The sequence below is a fragment of the Balearica regulorum genome, chromosome 22, assembly GCF_011004875.1.
Source record: "Balearica regulorum gibbericeps isolate bBalReg1 chromosome 22, bBalReg1.pri, whole genome shotgun sequence".
In the NCBI taxonomy this organism is placed as follows: Eukaryota; Metazoa; Chordata; class Aves; order Gruiformes; family Gruidae; genus Balearica; species Balearica regulorum.
The window spans coordinates 348542-365192 of record NC_046205.1 but is presented as its reverse complement, the minus strand read 5'-3'; the positions used below and the strand labels follow the sequence as shown (position 1 = coordinate 365192).

The window sequence follows — 16651 nt, the reverse complement described above, 5'->3', positions numbered from 1 at the left end:
AGTTATTCTGTGACTTGACCTGCCTTTCCTTATGCAAGGGCTATTTCAGAATCTCTGACATTTATGTAAATAACTGCAGAGCTGAGATACCACCACCACAGAGGACATCTCCGCTGTTTGCCCATGTGCCTTGTCACATTGCCTGTCACAGATTTGCGTGCTGCAGCTCTTTGTTGTAGAGTAATGCAACATGCATTTCCCATGGACTGCTTTTTCTCACAGCTTTGAATATTTGAATTTCTTTTAGCAAAACACGTTGTTAGGGACATAATAGGACTTGACAAGGACAAGTGGTTTTGTAAATAAAATCAAAGTGCATTGTGCTTCAGTATTCAGCATTTTCTCTTGCTCTTCTCTTCCCACGCTTAATTTCATAATAGCCTGGAAGGCAAGGGAAGGATGACAAATAAAAGACACAGATCTATCACTTTTAATCAAGAATACAAATATTTAGTCAATAGCATTCACATTAATTAGCACCTGGGGCAGATGGACATTTCCTCCACAGACAGTTCGACACATCAGAGCTGAATGTCAGCCTAAAATCCAAGATTCTTAGCTGTTGTACACAGGGATCACTGTCAAAAGAAATGTTGACTCAACCTGTTTATAGCCCTTTCCTTTCCATGCTGTGACTGATGATTGCTTTATGTGCACTGAGACCAGACCCAGCCAGTAATGGATATGGCAATAACCAGACGGCGCATGGACATGCTGCACATGCGCTGGGCCCTCTGTGCTGGTTCTCAACATCTCTCCCACAGTGAAACTCACTGGACACCCCATGCAATTTCTGTCCCACTGAGAGCAGGGTGCTGAGGGATGTGCTGCTCTGCTCCTGGATGGGTTTTACCTGAGGGGAAGCAGTAGTCACAATTACAACTGATGACAGTTTTAATTTAAAAAAATATCAGTTCAGTGAGTCATGAGTGCTTTGTCCTTCATTCCTGGTGGACTGCTGCCTTGACCTTTGGCTCTGAGCAGCCAGAAGGTAAGCACCTGAGTCCTGTTAGCCTGGAAACAGAAACCTCTATATCTTGGGAGTTCAGTACAGACACAGGGACCTGACAGTCCATCTTTCCCACAGCAGCGTAAGGGCTGGGAAACCTGGGGAAGGCTCCCAGTATCCATGACTGTGGAACAGCCCTGCCATGGGCAACTATCATGCAAAATTGAAATGCTATGTACTACTGATGTGCCAGGACCTTTATAGCTGTTAATCATGGCATGTCCCTAAAGAATGAAATAAAATTTTTCCATGAAGCTGTTTTGACTGACATTGGATGGACTGAGCTCTGTGACAAAGTGAGCACAAGAGTTCCCGGTTCAAGTTCAAACCATTTAGAATCCTTTCCAATTTTTAATACCCACTTTTCAAGTGTGAACATGAGAGCATGGAGCCAGATGTGTTTTACAGAGCTTACCATGTATCATTTTGTTCCTGGGACATCAGCCACGGGACAAATGGAAAAGCTTATGTGAATCTCACTGCATGGCCAAGATCAAAACGCACAGTTCTTCATTTACAGTGTGACATATGTGTTTTCATTTTAGCTAGTACTGAGAGCTTTGAGATGGGTTGTCTTTGCCTCAGAAGAATCAACTGGCAGAGGCAGTTATTGGAAATCACAAGAGAGGGACCCTTTCTGGGAGCTCACTCATGACTCTGCTCTCATGTCATGAATCATTCAAAGCTGTTCCTATGCCAAGCACTGCTATTGCTCTTCTTCCTCTGACTGCAGTTCTACAGTTTATCACAAGGCTGGTTACAGATAAGGACAGTTCTAGCTTGCCTCCAAGTCCAGATATCTGTTTCCATCGCTGAATGACTTGATCTGCACCATTCTGTCCTCACCACACTCCTAACTGACACTTCCCAGAGCTGTCATGATTATTCACACCTTTGGTTGTTTTACTCCTTCATGAAAATTGGAAATTTTCCAGTGAGACAGTGTGATGAGCAGGAGCTGCCACTCTCCTTAGTGTGTAGCTGGAATTTCCCTTGCTGCAGCTTTTGCTTGTTGTCCTTTCACTGCGCACATCTGAGAAGAGTCTGGCTTTTTCTCTATAACCCCATTAGTTAGCTGCAGACTGCAGTTAAATCCCCCTTTCCCTTATCTTTGCCAAGATGAACAAGCCCCAGCCCTTCAGCCTCTCCTCAAGCAATGTGCTCCAGCACCCTGATTGCCTTACTGCCCTCCAGCGGGTTATCATACAATCATAGAATCACAGCATGGCCTGGGCTGGAAGGGACCTCACAGCCCATCCAGTTCCAACTCCCCTGCCATGGGCAGGGACACCCTCCACTAGCCCAGGTTGCCCAAAGCCCCATCCAACGTGGCCTTGAACACTGCCAGGGAGCCAGGGGCAGCCACAGCTTCTCTGGGCAACCTGTGCCAGGGCCTCAGCACCCTCACAGGGAAGAAGTTCTTCCTCAGATCTCATCTAAACCTACCCCTCCTGGGTTGTCTCTGATGCCAGTACCATATACTCTGCCCAGAAAAATGCTTCACTAAATCAGTGGAAGAACAATGTTGATAGAAACTTCTCCTTTGAGGAAGAAAATAACTGTTTACCTGTAACAGAATTATTTTTTTATGTGTAAATAAGGCCTGTAACCTCACAGAGCTTCAGTGAGTAACAACTCAACAACTGCTTGAAAGCTGGCTGCCTTCCTCAGCTATCTTTTGAATCAATCAGAAAGTTCAACCAGGTTCAAGTAACTCTTTGGGGAAGGCAGCTGCAAAGCAGTTCCAGGCTCTGGTGCAAGTTACCTTAGCAATTATACAACAGGTTTTGTATTTTGATACAGTACCAATTTCTGAGCATTTCTTTGCCTGATACAGAGAGAGGAAAGTGAGGAGCCTCAGGAGAGGGAAGCGTAGATGGGCTCTGGGCTATAGTCCTTTGCAAGATTAAGAATAAAGCTTTGTAAAGCCAAAACACACCTTCTGTAGAAAAGTGGTGTCTGAAGAACTCTCCATATGCTCTAACTCTGACTGTGAGGTTTGGAATGTGACAAAAACATGGAATTCAGAGGAAAACGACTCATGTAGGAAAAGTAAGTACTGTGAGTTTCCTCCTTTTTTGGAATGTCCAGGTCTTTAGTTTTCAGTGTTAGAAGTGAGGTGACATCAAATACCAAAAAGCAGAGATAATTACTGAACCAAAAAGAGGGACCTCACTTGATGCATCTGCCTACCTTAGCCAAAGTAAATTTCTTTGACAAGAAGCCAGTACATTTTGTTGACTCAAAAAGAGCTGTTTGGTGAATCACAAGGGTAAACCTCAAGGAAGGACACTGCTAGATGCAAAAGAACTAGATGTAAACTAGTAATGGGCAACATTAGGCTGAAAATTAGGAGGGTTCTATGTATTAGTGTTCTGACCATAGTTTAACAGGGAGCAAAAGCAGTTTTGAGGTACTTATTGCAGTTCTCAGGATGACAAAGCCCCCACTGTTCTTCTCTAGTCTGGGCTTGGCAAGGTTTACAGCATGAAAAAGCATTATCTCTGTTCACATAGGCAATGGATCTGGCTAGGATGCATCCACGGGTAGCCATGCTGCTGATGAGGAAGGAGGTATTTTTACTTGCATACCATCCAGGCCATAGCCATTTTAATGTCATTCCCTTCTCCTGAGGAAGATGAATTCAAGTGGTGGTGTCCATGCTCTTCAGAATTCACTTGAATTGCTCTGTCCGCTGACCTTCCCATCTGCTGGGTGATGTGACTTTGCCAGCAGGGACAGGTCTGCGACAGCTTCCAGCTCTTAGAGAGCTTCAACGAGGGCAGCAAAATAATTCCAGTCTCAGAGGTTTTGTCTCAACTTGTGTGAGCGGTGCTGGTTCAGGATAACACAGAAGTCTTTAAGTAACCGGAAACAGACCAGTTTGTGCATATGCAGCGGAGCTCTTTGTTACCGATTGCCATCCCTCCTGTCAGCTCAAACAGGTAAAAACACTCCCCTAGCATGTCTGAAAAAGTTAAATAATTAATCATCATCTCCCTTCCCTGGGGAGTCACGGTAGTCATGGTAGGGAAAGCGACAGCACTCCAATGTATTTCTTTGATCTTGAACTAGCCTAGACCAGAACAAGGCTCAGAACCAAAGATCCTGGGCTCACTCCTAAGACCAGACAGCCAATACTCTCCTACCATTGGGAAGGAAAGCATCTGTTTTGTCTTTGATTGCCTTCCAGCTAGCCCAAGGAAGGAAACCGTTTCCCACACTGTGAAAACCTCAAGTTTTCAGCCTTTCTTCTGCAGCAAGGGAATAAAATCTGAGCCCTTTGAAATCAAACATCCAGGAGATGCACATCACCACCTGAGAGCAATAAACAGCCTAGCCAATACTGGTGAGGCATTCACTCGAGATTCTGAAGAATGAGGTTTAATTCTCCTTGTAAGGTGTCTGTGACCTTTACCCCCTCCCGCTGTCCCAGGGACCCAAGGCTCAGCTGCATCAAACCCTTGGCTCAGACTGCTGAGGAAATTATTAAGCTGTGAGAAACAATGGTGAGAAATTCTTAGTGTCATGCATGATAGGAAACAAAATGAGAGAGGTAGGACTGCTGAGATGGGCTCAATTTGAGAAGGAAAAATGGAATCAGTCATGTGAAAGGCTGCAAGGAAGAAACTCAACAAGAGCTGTGTTTGTGTCCCGCAGCCCAAAGAAAAGCCCAGATCTTCTCCAAAGAACCTGACTCAGGCAGCACCAAGTGGTTGCAAAGGTGCCTGAGCTACCCTGATGTACAGCTACAACTTCTCCAACATGGGAGTCTGTAGACTGAGCATCACCACCACACTTTTTGTGACTCTGTCAATCTTGCCAACACAGCTATATTTTTTCTTCCTAGTGTTAAACCAAAGAGTAGACTTGTTTCAAAGGCTCCTTTATCTGTAGATCTGCCTGTCTTACTGGTGCATATTCATTTTGTCTCTGGGCATGTGCACAAATTTTCTCTGTGCACCCCCCCCCAACAAAAAAAAAAGATAACATATCTCAAAAAGGAATAGTTGCATTATTTTTCTAAGCAGGACATTGAACACAGGATATTAAATACAACACTGATTTTGACCTTATAAAGCATGAGCGAAATGAGCTATAGCTGTTATTAGGCAAGAGAGTGTCTGGATGATCAGAGGGAGAAGAAAAATGTATTTTTTCTTCTTTTTTTTAATATCTGAAGACCAGATTTCACCCCAAGATTCCCTCTGTTTTTCCCAGTCAGCCTAAGGAAAGCCACCAGATGCTTCCTTTTTCTTCATGGAATTAATGTTTGTGAAAAATATCTAACATCTGTGAAGCCCTGACATGGTAGAATGATGACTGTACAGCAAATATTTTTCCTGTGCTATGAGGAAACTGGCCTCTGCCTACAGCACGCCAGTTCCCTGCTCCTGCAGGATGGCAGTAGCTGGCTCGAGGTGGCTGTAGACCTGAGACCAGCTCGCGCTCTCTGCTGCAAAGCTCTGCAAGATTCCCTGAAGCATCTCTTGCGCTGACAGTGGAATTTATTCCTCAGTCAGAGAGCCAACCTCTTTCCTTGCACATTGTATCACACCAAACACATTTCCATCCATGAAACAACACCCACGTTGTTTGGAAGGAAAATAAACCGAGAGGCATTTTCTCTAGACTTTCGAAGAAAATCTATTGTAGCTACGCTTGTCTCAGTCTGTCTCTAGGAAATTCTGGAGGCTCAAAAGATTCACCACGTGTCCTCTGCCAGCCTGGAAGTGAAGTGATGCTGCAGGGAATTATTTTTTGTATATGATTCACACCATGGTGGTGCAGTTTGAAAAGCCCTTATTTTCCTCTCATTCTTAAGTGAGGCTGTAGCTTTATGACTTACACAATCCCCAGCCTCGTTGGATTTAAGAACATGTGCAAAGGAGAATAGATGAAATGCGGCTGTTCCTAGGAGTAGCCAGCTACTTGAGGTGTTGAAGTTGGGACAAAACCCTCTAAAATTTTTGGAGAGCATGACATTTCTTCAGAGACTGACCTCAGGCCAGCTACCGCAGACTCGGGCTCAAAGTCACAAACCTTTTGAGTGTTAATGGGTTTCAACGCATCACACTGAGACAACGTGGTGTAGATGTCAGAGCCTGGCTATCAGCAGTAGTAAGTGTTCAAAAATCATGAGATTAACTGTTTTTTGAAAATAATCCAATATGTAAATTAGCTGCCAGAAGGAAATGGAGACAGCTGTTTGGCAATGGCTAATTTAAAATCTATTTAAGGCCAAATGATACTGCAAAGGGGCTGTGACTTTAGCGTTGCTGTTTCAAGACCTTGGCTCTATTTGAATTACTTTTATATACGTTTTGTCTAGCATGAACAAAGTTACTGCTTCTCTGGAAAAAAAAAAGAAAAAAGCTTTTATTTCTCATCAGTGACCAAAAACAGTTTAAAACCACTAACTGCATCTCTCAAAAGAGCTGGAATTAATACTCTGGGTCTCAGCTTTGGATGCAGGAGGTCTGCACTGGTAGAGGGGCTACGAGCCCTAAGCCAGACGTGAGCTGATGCAAGTGTCCCCTGCAGCAGTCTGGTCAAGCCCATCCAGCGAAGCACTCAACCCACAACTACTCTTGGCCATAGGTGGTGCCTCTGTCGCCTTTTGGGGCATCATCGTTATCTTGCCGGGTTATTCACCTTCAAATCACCCGAAACAACGTGAGGGTCTACGACACCGCAGCCTGCCAGAGCGATGTTTCACGACACCGGCGACAAGGCTCAGGCTGGCGTTGTGGGGTCGGGTGCAAGGACCACCCAGAAGGAGGGGTGCAAACCCCATCCCCGTCCCCCCCACCGGGGCAGCGCACCCCCGGCGCCCACCCCCCGGAGCCGAGGCTCCCCTCGCAGGCGGCGTGGGCGCGTCCCGGGTGGCTGGGGCCGGTGTGGCTGGCGGCGCGGGACCCCTCGCTGCCCCGACCCAGCCCGACGGGCAGAGCCCCGGCCCCCGGGGCTGAGTGAGCCGCCGCCGCCGCCGCCGCGCCCGAGGAGCTGCCGGGCCCCGCGGCGCGGCGGAGCGGGACGCGCGGCGGTGGCGCAGGCGAGCCCAGCCGGGGCCGCCGGTATTTAGGGCGGGCGCTGCCGGAGCCGGGCGAGAGCGGGCGGGTTGCTGGACGGCGGGGACGGCAGGTGAGTGCTGGCCGCGGGGGCGATGCCGGGGCGATGCCGGGACGGTGCCCCCACGCCGACGGGGAGGGCTCTGTCCGCCGTTTGGCCCGGCCGGGCGGGGGGGGCGCCCGCGGGGCCCCGGTTGAAGTTGGTTCCCACGGCGGGAGCCCGCCGGGCCGCCCGCGCTGCCGGTGCCGCGGCCCCACCGGAGGGGAAGGGGCGCTCGGGGCTTCCCCGCCGGCGCCCCGACACTGCGGCCGCGGCCGGACCGTGCCCCGCCGTCGCCGGGGACAAGGTGGCCGCTTCCCCCGGGACCCGCCGCTGGAGGCCGGTGCCGGCGCGGGAGCGGGGAGCGGGGAGCGGGGCGGGAGGGGGGGGCAGGAGATGGAGGCCAGGGCCTGCGGCGGCATCGCCCCGGCCCGATGGGCGGCGGTGGATGGGGCGAGCAAAGCTCCCTCGTCGGCATCGCCCTCCCGAGCCCCGGCTGAGCGCGGAGAGCGGAGATTCAAGCGGCGCAGGACACGGGCGTTTATCGTGCAAGTTTATCTTGAAGGGAGGCTTTGGTCTCACAGGAAATTTAGAGTTTTAAATGGATATTGCAAGTCTCTTCCCCCAGGTATAGGGTGATATTGGGTAAACGGACCACTTTAAAAGTGTAAATTTATGTGGATTGCTCCGGGGAAAGCATTGAGTGACCGCAGCTCTGAGACTTGTCTTGTTGCAGTTGTCCCAGTGTTATCGCACACCATCCTGGTTTGTATACCACGAGTGACCCAGGTGCCTGGCTTCTTCCTTACTCCTGCTTCTGGTATGATGGTGACCAAATGTCACCTCCATTTCGGTGCTAGCACAAAGCCAGGAGTCTCCACTTTAACGTTGTACTTGAGTCCTCACTCTTCCATGCTTATGTACCTGCTTGGATGCAAGCCAGGATATCCGGGGCAGAGCCCACCATTTTCATTCTTGCAGCCAATGGACTGCCACCATGTCACATGTTGCAGCAAATGATGAATGTGAACCACTTTTGGGATTAGCTTTGGGACTACAGCAAAGAGCAGGAGCCACCTAAGAACAAGGACTGCCAGCATTGCCCTGTGATCATGAGATGGTCCTGATTTTTCCAGGATACTGTGGGCAGCAATGCATGAGACTTGAACAAGGACTTCAAGGAGAATAACGTTTCCCCAGAAAGACAAAGACAGTCCCTTTCCCAGTTGTGAGCCTGATGTAAATCCCAAGGAAGAAACTTCCTTTGCAAAACTTAGTGGGCAACTGACTTCAGTGTGGTGAGAATTACTTTGCCAGTAGTTGTAACTTCCTCCTTGAGGAACTGTTCTCAATGGAGTGTTAAACAGATTATTCCAGGAAGCAATGGCTGGGATCTGTGAGGTTTCTCAAGACGAATTTGCTTTTGTTTTCCATGTTCTCCCTAAAGTTAAGGTGGCATCATAACAAAGGATTTAGGCTGTACGTCATGCATGCTTCTCAAATATTAAAATGACAAATATCAAACAAATTGTCAATCTGTTGTTTTTCATGTTGCCTGTAACATTTTCTGGTTTTCCCATTTACTCCCAGATCCTGATGGTCTCAGAGTAGCATCTTCTCCAGACATCGCTCATCCATTTTTCCTGAAATCACAGATTGCTCAGTCTCCGTTGCAGCTGATAGTCACTCCCTTTATCACACTTCTGGAGGCCTGGGAGGAGAAAAAAACTTGAACACATGTAAGACAGGTATGTGTGAGTAAATGGTAGAGAATAAGGAAATGAAAAAAAAAAAATCAGACCTTCTCAGTGGTGTGAACAATGCTGGTTTGCAGCTTTCTTAGAAATCTGGGAAGTATATTTCTCAAGTTGAGACATGTCAAAATGCAGGAAGATGTGAGGGGCCTGGCCACTTTCAATGTTTAACACAGAGTAAGAATGATGGCAGTGCATTGTCCTCACCTAAATGCAGAACAAAAACCAATGGCAAAGATCGATCTCTTCTGGCATGTATGCAGCAAGGCAATACAATCGTCTTGGAGCCATGTGCCTAGCTAGACTTGTCCTATATACAGCTCTGAGGGGAACCATCCTAATACAAAAAGTTAGCATAAAAAAATTGACTGGTCTTTCCTCTCCCTTTTGAGTAAAGATTCCTTTCTGCTCCACTGGCGATGCACTCAGAGATCCATGTAAAGAGAGACACCCTTCAGAGTGCAGACAAGTTATGATCCAACCTCCATGATCCCCAGAGTTGCAGTACAGGAGTCATCTGAGATGTTCCTTCTGTCTGTCCTGCCAGCTCCCAACCTGCTCATTATCGACCCTGTATGAGCACAGACATGTTGTGCAGAGGAGAATTTAGAAATTTTACCATCTCTGAGCTCATCGAAATTGAGGTGGCTAGGGGAATTTATTCTAAACCAGGGGAAAAATAAGCATCATCATTGCCATAAATACCATAGTCAGAGCAGTAACTGTTCAGCTTCTTATTTGCCTAGGTTTCTATACCTGGAGAGCTCTTAAGAGGTCATATATGGGAATGGTATTTCATAGTGCCTTAAAAATGTTCAGGAATAAAAGGAACAAGCATTGTAAGGGGACCTTGTGTCTGTATCCTAGAAAGTGAGTAAGGCGGCAGAGGAATATAACAAAGTTCAGAGTGCAGTGAGAGAGGAGGGTAAAGAATTAGTAGGGAGCAACACTCAGAAAGCCAGGGACATGTGAAAAACGCTGCTGGGGTTGGTGCAGTCATCTATCAAGAGAACATTTTGGTACAGTGCTTCTACCTGGCACAGTCATGGGGAGTTCATTCCTCCTGCTCATGCTCTGAAACGGTGGAGGCTGGGGGCTCTGGTGCCCAAGGACACCCAGTGGCAGTTTTTATAAGCAACTGTGTCATTCCTCCCCAGTCTGAAGGCAATAAAAATTATCTTAATACCTCTGTCGTGTGGAGCACCACAGTACCACAGTGCTGAGTCCTGAGCCAGTTCCACATCTGAACTATGATATTCTGCAAAGCTTGCACTGTCTTGGGTTTTTGTTCATTTTGAATTGACTAAGTTTACACTGTATTGCAGTCGAAAAAAATTCTTATGTTTTGCACTATTTTACTGTCTAATCCATTTTGCTTCCCCAGGGCTGAATTGGTTATTGGAAATAACATTCCACAAAAATTGTTTGATCTGTCCGTAAAGACGTTCTGTGACAGAGATGTCACAGTGTCCTCAAGCAATATTATAAGAGTTTCAATACCCTCTGCAAGGTTTTTCTAATGGCTCAGTCTTCCTTGCTGCAGTTAAATCCCTCTCCTTTCAGTGTTATTAGTCACAGCCATGGGGAACGGACTATTCCTTCCTGTTCTGCAGCAGGCTTTCATGCATATAAAGACTGCTGAACATCTCCTTCAGCTTTGTCCTTTCTAGCCCAGACATTCCTGTTCATCCAGTTTATTCCCATACATTTTCCTCTTCTGATGATTCTCACTGCTTTCCTCCTGTCTCTTTCTGTGTCATAGGTATCTTCTCGGGAACAGTGCCCAAAGCTGAACACAGGGCTCCCATTTGGCCTTGTCCAAGGTGAACAGAACAAAGTCTATTTGAGGTCTTATTCCTAGTTACACACCTGCCAAGATCTTTGCCATTTTGTAGGGATACAGTATCACCGACACTGCTGACAGTGCATGTTGGTCCTACACTATGCAGAGCATTTACCTAGCTGGTTACTCACCATCACACAATAGAGCAGCTGCTCATTTCTACCTGAACTAAATACCTTGTACTTGTTAAACTTGAGTTTAACCTTCTTAACCCTGTTCCCTAGTATGCTGGAACCTCTCCAGTATCATTTCACTGAATGAAGCATGCCATCCACTTCATCACCCAAACCATTACTGAAAGCAGTACCAGATACTGGGTCTCTTTGTTCCTATCTTGGTAGGATTGCTCTGTTTGATTCTGCATGTGTGTAGGTTAAATCCCGGTGTGCTCTCTGACACATCTGGCTGCCAGCTCAAAGTGAGGTCATTCAATTAAAAGTTGTTCCCAGTCTCTTCCTGAACTGGACCTGGGACAGAGGGTAAGGGGAAGCGGGGTGGATGAGTGCTTCTTCCAAGAAGTGTAAGACCATGTTTCTGCAAATGTGCATTTTGAATTTATTTACTAGGTGGGGAAGCATTGCGTGGCAGGTCAACGTGCTGCCTTCTCAAGCTACCTCATTCTCTGTGTTGGCAGTGAGGAGGGATGCTCTGTTTAAATGTCTATAGTTAGGCAGATCAATTCTTCCATCACTGCTTGTATTTTTAAGGCTTCACTGTTTATTTAAGTGCAAGTATTATCACATCAATCAATGCTTTCCAAAGCAAAGATGTAGGATACGTTATGGAAAAAAATGTAATTCTTCTTGAATTCTGGACTGGAGAAAAGGTCAGGCAAGGAAAAATGGCTGAAGTGTAAAAGTGAAACTTTATGCATATGGATGGCCCTGAGAAATCCTAGTGGATCACTCTGCTCAGAGATTAATCTCATGGGAATGGCTGAGCACACTGAAACCAAGTCAAATAAAGCATCAACAGGTGATCCACAGAGCACAGGGCAGTGCTGAACTGGGCAAGAATAGTTTGGATGAGGCCTCCAAGAACTTTTCTTTCTTTGCGTCTCTTTCCAGCTGATTTTAAAACTACCAAGGTTTGAGCACTGAGGATATCTTTGAATGCACTGGGCTTTCCCAGAGTACTGAGTATAAGCCTAATTCCCATTGCTCCATTGAATGAATGCTACAATTTTGTTGACCTAAAAATAAAGGAATGAGAACATCATTAAACACTTGGAAAAGTCCCTGAGTCTGAAAACAGTCTAGAGGCACTCTGTAGGAAGCTGTAACAGTGATTCTTTTCTAGATGGGCTCCAGTACTTCAGGGCAGGTTCTTGGGAGACCCCTGACTGATCTCCTGTTCCTGCTCTGGCTCTCCTGCTGTCCATCACTGCTTCCAGACTCCAGGCAAGGCTGATTGATAGGTTCAAGATGGGCTTTTAAGCACTGGAGTGACTCCAGGCTTTTCAGGTACTGGAAAGAAGTAGGCACCACCTAAAACAGGCTTCTAGGACAGGAGGGAAAAAATAATCTCCATAGAGGGAGCCTGAGATGATTAGCCACTCTTCAGATGTCAGATGTGCCAGATCAGGCCTTCTGCATCAGTTAGACCATCCAGATCAGAGTCAGTGTCAGAGGCAGATCCCCTCTTGCAGGCACTTGGACGCAGTCTGCATTACCATCTCACACCCCACTGTATTTCACTGGCCCCTACAATTCCACTTATTATATAATACGGAATAATAATGGGAGAGGAAACATGAGATTTATTGGAGATTTTCCATTATGCATGTGTGTCATCAGAGACTTTATGGCTTAGGGAGTTCAGGTAATGCCAGAGCTAAGTGCTCTAGCCCCTGCCCCCTCCAGAAGAATTATTGTTAACATGCTGTAGAGTACATTTTTGCAGTGCAGTATTTGCCAGCATCACTGCCCACTAAATCCCATAGCAATGGGTTGGTTAGCTAATACATGTTGGCTAAAAAAGTCAAAAGAGAAAAAATATCAATACTTTCTTGAAAGCTGAGCAAAAATAGAAGGTGGGGAGAGGGTATTTGCCGATATTTGCTTGCCAATTATCATAGCTGCTGGGAAGTGTTTTGCGTACAATTTATCATATAGAGTACTGTTCTCTATGCATACATGATTTAGTTTGAAATAGTCAGAATAATCCTAGCACTGGAGATTTAGTTGTGCTGCATGAACCACGTTGGAGTGAACACATTGCAGTGTCATGTATACTTCTCTAGAAACATGAACTCTTTTGTACTAGCTCCCCTTACAGTTGATGAAGACAGATGCTCAGCCCCAAAGGGCTCAGCTGCCTGTCAGGACTGACCAGCTCTGCCTGAGTTTTGGATGTCCAAGTGGACTGCGGTGAATCCCACCTTAACTTTGTTATTTTGTGATGCATCACTGAAGTAGGGGGCAAGGAGAGGAATGTTAAAAACAGTGCTCATATTACTGATTTTATAACCGGTGGAAAATGTTATATCCATAGCAAACAGAACTGACACTACAGTATAGACCTAATGTAATTAAGCAAAGCAAATACTTTTTTCTAATAAAAAGCTTAGGAAATGTACAGTTCATTGTATTATGACTAACACAATACAGTGTTATCGATCAACAGTTAACCTATACTTATGGTATTTGAGGTTTGTAATTTCCCCATATTGGCTGGACAACTCATTAAGTGCAACACTGAATTCAGAAATACTGATGAAGACAGAGCAAAAAAAGGTCAGGAGGGTGCACACTAGCTATGACTGGAGTATTAGAGCTCTGCTTCTTGAAATATGTTCCAGTATTCAAAAGTCATTTGGTGTTGATGTGAAGTACACCTGAGATCTCAAAAGCATCTTGAATAATCAGAATAACCAGTCTAGCCAGTAACACAGTGGCCTTGCTGCTCCCTAAACACGTGAGAAATTCAGGTGCAAACTCATGTTCTTATTGATTCAGCTCAGCATCTGAAGAATTTTCAGTAATTTATTCTACTAACATAGGCACCTACAAAAATCAGGAATCAGGATCCTGTGTAAAATGTCAGGATGGAATCAGTAAGTGAAAATTACTCCCCAGATGCACAGAGGTGTGAAGAGGGAAAAACAGAAGGAGGAAGAGGGAAAGGAGGCTGATACTGTCAGCAGTATCTGTTTCCTCCTGCCAGCGAAAGTGGTCCTGCACTCTGCAAAGCTGAACCTTGCTCATTCCTCCCTGGCTGGAGCATGAGACAGTGGAGGAGCTGGAGCCAGAGATGTAGGAAATGTCACTCTGCTATGCACAGCAGTGGGTGAGAATAGAGGAGCAAAGACCTTGCCGTAAGTGCTGCATGGCTTTCCAGTGGCCTTGAGGGTTGCTGCTTCCTGCAGGTGCTATTGGCTTCTCCCAAAACCTGTGACATCCTTCCAGCTTGTGATCCTTGCTTGAGCGGAAAACAAATGAGCAATTGCAGTTGGGCTCATCCCTCTCTCCCAGGGACACAGCAGCTTGTCTCAGGGCAACAGGGATGCTTTGTAGGTTCCCCTTGTTTTGCTCTGAGTTTAGCTTGTGGAGTCAATATTGAAATAATCTCCTCATCATATGAGGACACTTACTACTATTCTAGATTGCTTTCTTTTCAAGGTGCTAACTGTAAGTTCAAATGGCACATTAGCTTGTGCATAATGGACAGCAAGTAACCAGGCTCCCATTACAGTTTTTAAACTAATTCCCCCAATAACTTTTCTTCTTTATTTGTGATGGCAATGTGGCAGTCTTTTCACTACACAGTGCAGCCTAATCCGACTTCATTGTGCAAGGTACATGTATATTTTATTTCCTGTCAGGTTTATTTTATCTTATTTATAGCTTTTGGAAAATGTTACGTGTTTCAGTTTAATCCTAGTTCAATCCAAAGCTAGGAAACTGGTTAGGACTACGGTTACTTTTGTATCCTTTATACTTTATTCTTTATCCTTTATACTACTATACTAGTCCTTTATACTGATGCATGCAAACCTACTGACATTACATTTTACAGATTTTACCTTTTTTTTTTTACTTTTACACAGACTCTATCATTTCTGTGGATCTCATTTTCCAGTGCAATACACTATGGCATTTCCTTGTTTTTCTCCCAGAAGCTGCATCCTGATTTGATTTTGATCTGTGGACTGGCAGATTCTTCTTCTAAACATATTTCATGGTGTTTGAACATGGGTTCTTGTCTCCAGGTAGGACTCCATAGATACTCTAATGCTGGATGCTTGAATCAATTATCCCAAATATTCAAGAACTTATTAAAAAAATTCTCCCTCTTTTGAGTTTTCCGATGAAATGGATCTTTCAAAGCCAAGATCCTTGTTAGGAGTGCCATCTGGTGTTTGTCAGCTCACACAGGGAGCAGCTTTATTACTGGTGAAGGTTTCAGCATGTTGTATACCTGTTATATATATATATATATACACACACCTGTTTTATTTAGGCAAGATAGCAGATTCTGTGTTTAAATGAAAAATTAGAATTGGTTACAAAAAGATGGGAGAGCAAATGGATTTTCAGTCATTTGCTGAAATTTAGCTCTGTTCTCAGCCATCCCTTTGCAATTCCCCTGGTTGTTACCCAGCTACAAGGGGAGAGAATGAATTCTCCATTTCCTCTACCTTCAAGAGTGAATGTAAAGCAAACATTCAACTTGTTAAAAGACATTTAATCTTGTTCTCTTTTTTTCCTGATCTATTCAGTGAAAAATCAAATTCTGTATTTTCATTTCAACGTACTTATTTTTATATACACTATTTACTTCCCTCCAACACAGATCTGTAGGGGTGCATCAAAGCACTCTCTGCAGCCAAGCATTGTCTGGTGTGGAATCACCCTGTTCTCCAGAAACGGTAGCTGTGCTCTAGAAGGGACAGAAATGTGTCATGACTTCATTTGCACTCTGGACCAAATACCTTTGGCAATCCTGGCAGTCTCTCTGTCCACAGAGCCCGCATGATGGCACTCTGTAGTAAGGAGCTGTCGGTGCCATCCAGCTCCTGCTTGCACCTTGACCTGCCTTGTCACAGTTTGGCACTTGGTTTATTCTCCAGCTGGGCTAGAGAACCTCCCCTGCTGCCTTGCCCTTGCTGCGTTGGTTTAACTGCAGAGCTGGAACACAAAGCATCTTTTCAAAAGAAGTACCTGGGTTTGTGTAAGGACCCTGACCTGTGAAGCATCCCAGTGGTTATCACTGACAGCTAAAGTGTGTTCTCTTTTCACATCGAATATGTGTCTCGCTTCACCTTCCAGGCCCTGAACTGAGCTTTCTGCTAAGTTAAATAGCACCACACTGTCTAAAATTGTCTCTCCATTTAAATACTCTTTCCAGCGATGAAGTTATTTTTCCTTCTTTTTGATGAACGAAAAAAAAATATCTCCAATCTCTCCAGGGTATCACGACATAATGCACATCTCTTCACCTCCTGGACTCTGCCAGGAACCACTGAATGTGTGGAAACAAGAACTGACCAGAAGATCCCTCCCCTGTGCAGCCTTCAGTACTGTTGGAAGTGTATAAACGAGGGACATGGTTAGCCCAGATCACATCCAGGGTGGAGAGGGGCAGTTGCAGAGGGCAGTCCTGGTCTCTGGTGGTCCTGCAGTTAGGATATGTATGTTTATGCACTTGTGTTCTCTTTTCCTTAATATACAACTATATGTATGACCTTGTATTTGACTTAATTTAATGACTGCGTGAGATTTAATGTTATTTTTCTTCAGTGTGTGCAGTTTCAGCAAATGACTTTTTTTTCTCCTCCAACAGGAAAATAATTTCCCTCTATTCAGGATTTTTTCTTGAGTAAAAGGTAACTTAATTGAAATATTAAATTATTGGGAAGACATTCATTTTAGCTAGATGGTAACTAAAATTCATTACATCCTTATATATATGAACTCTAACTGGAGTCCCTTT

General features: G+C 45.3%; 1 long non-coding RNA gene across 2 annotated transcripts; it reads left to right on the top strand.

Annotated features, from left to right (window-relative positions):
* The first annotated feature begins 6756 nt into the window (after positions 1–6756).
* Positions 6757–16544, top strand: LOC142604852 (uncharacterized). 2 transcript variants are annotated; one of them, XR_012838698.1, is made up of 7 exons: positions 6757–7153; positions 7857–7940; positions 8711–8868; positions 10637–10697; positions 14766–14927; positions 16128–16349; positions 16502–16544. It is a non-coding gene; the product is annotated as an uncharacterized LOC142604852 (long non-coding RNA). The 2 variants fall into 2 exon arrangements; XR_012838697.1 differs by lacking the exon at positions 7857–7940.
* The last annotated feature ends 107 nt before the right edge of the window (positions 16545–16651 follow it).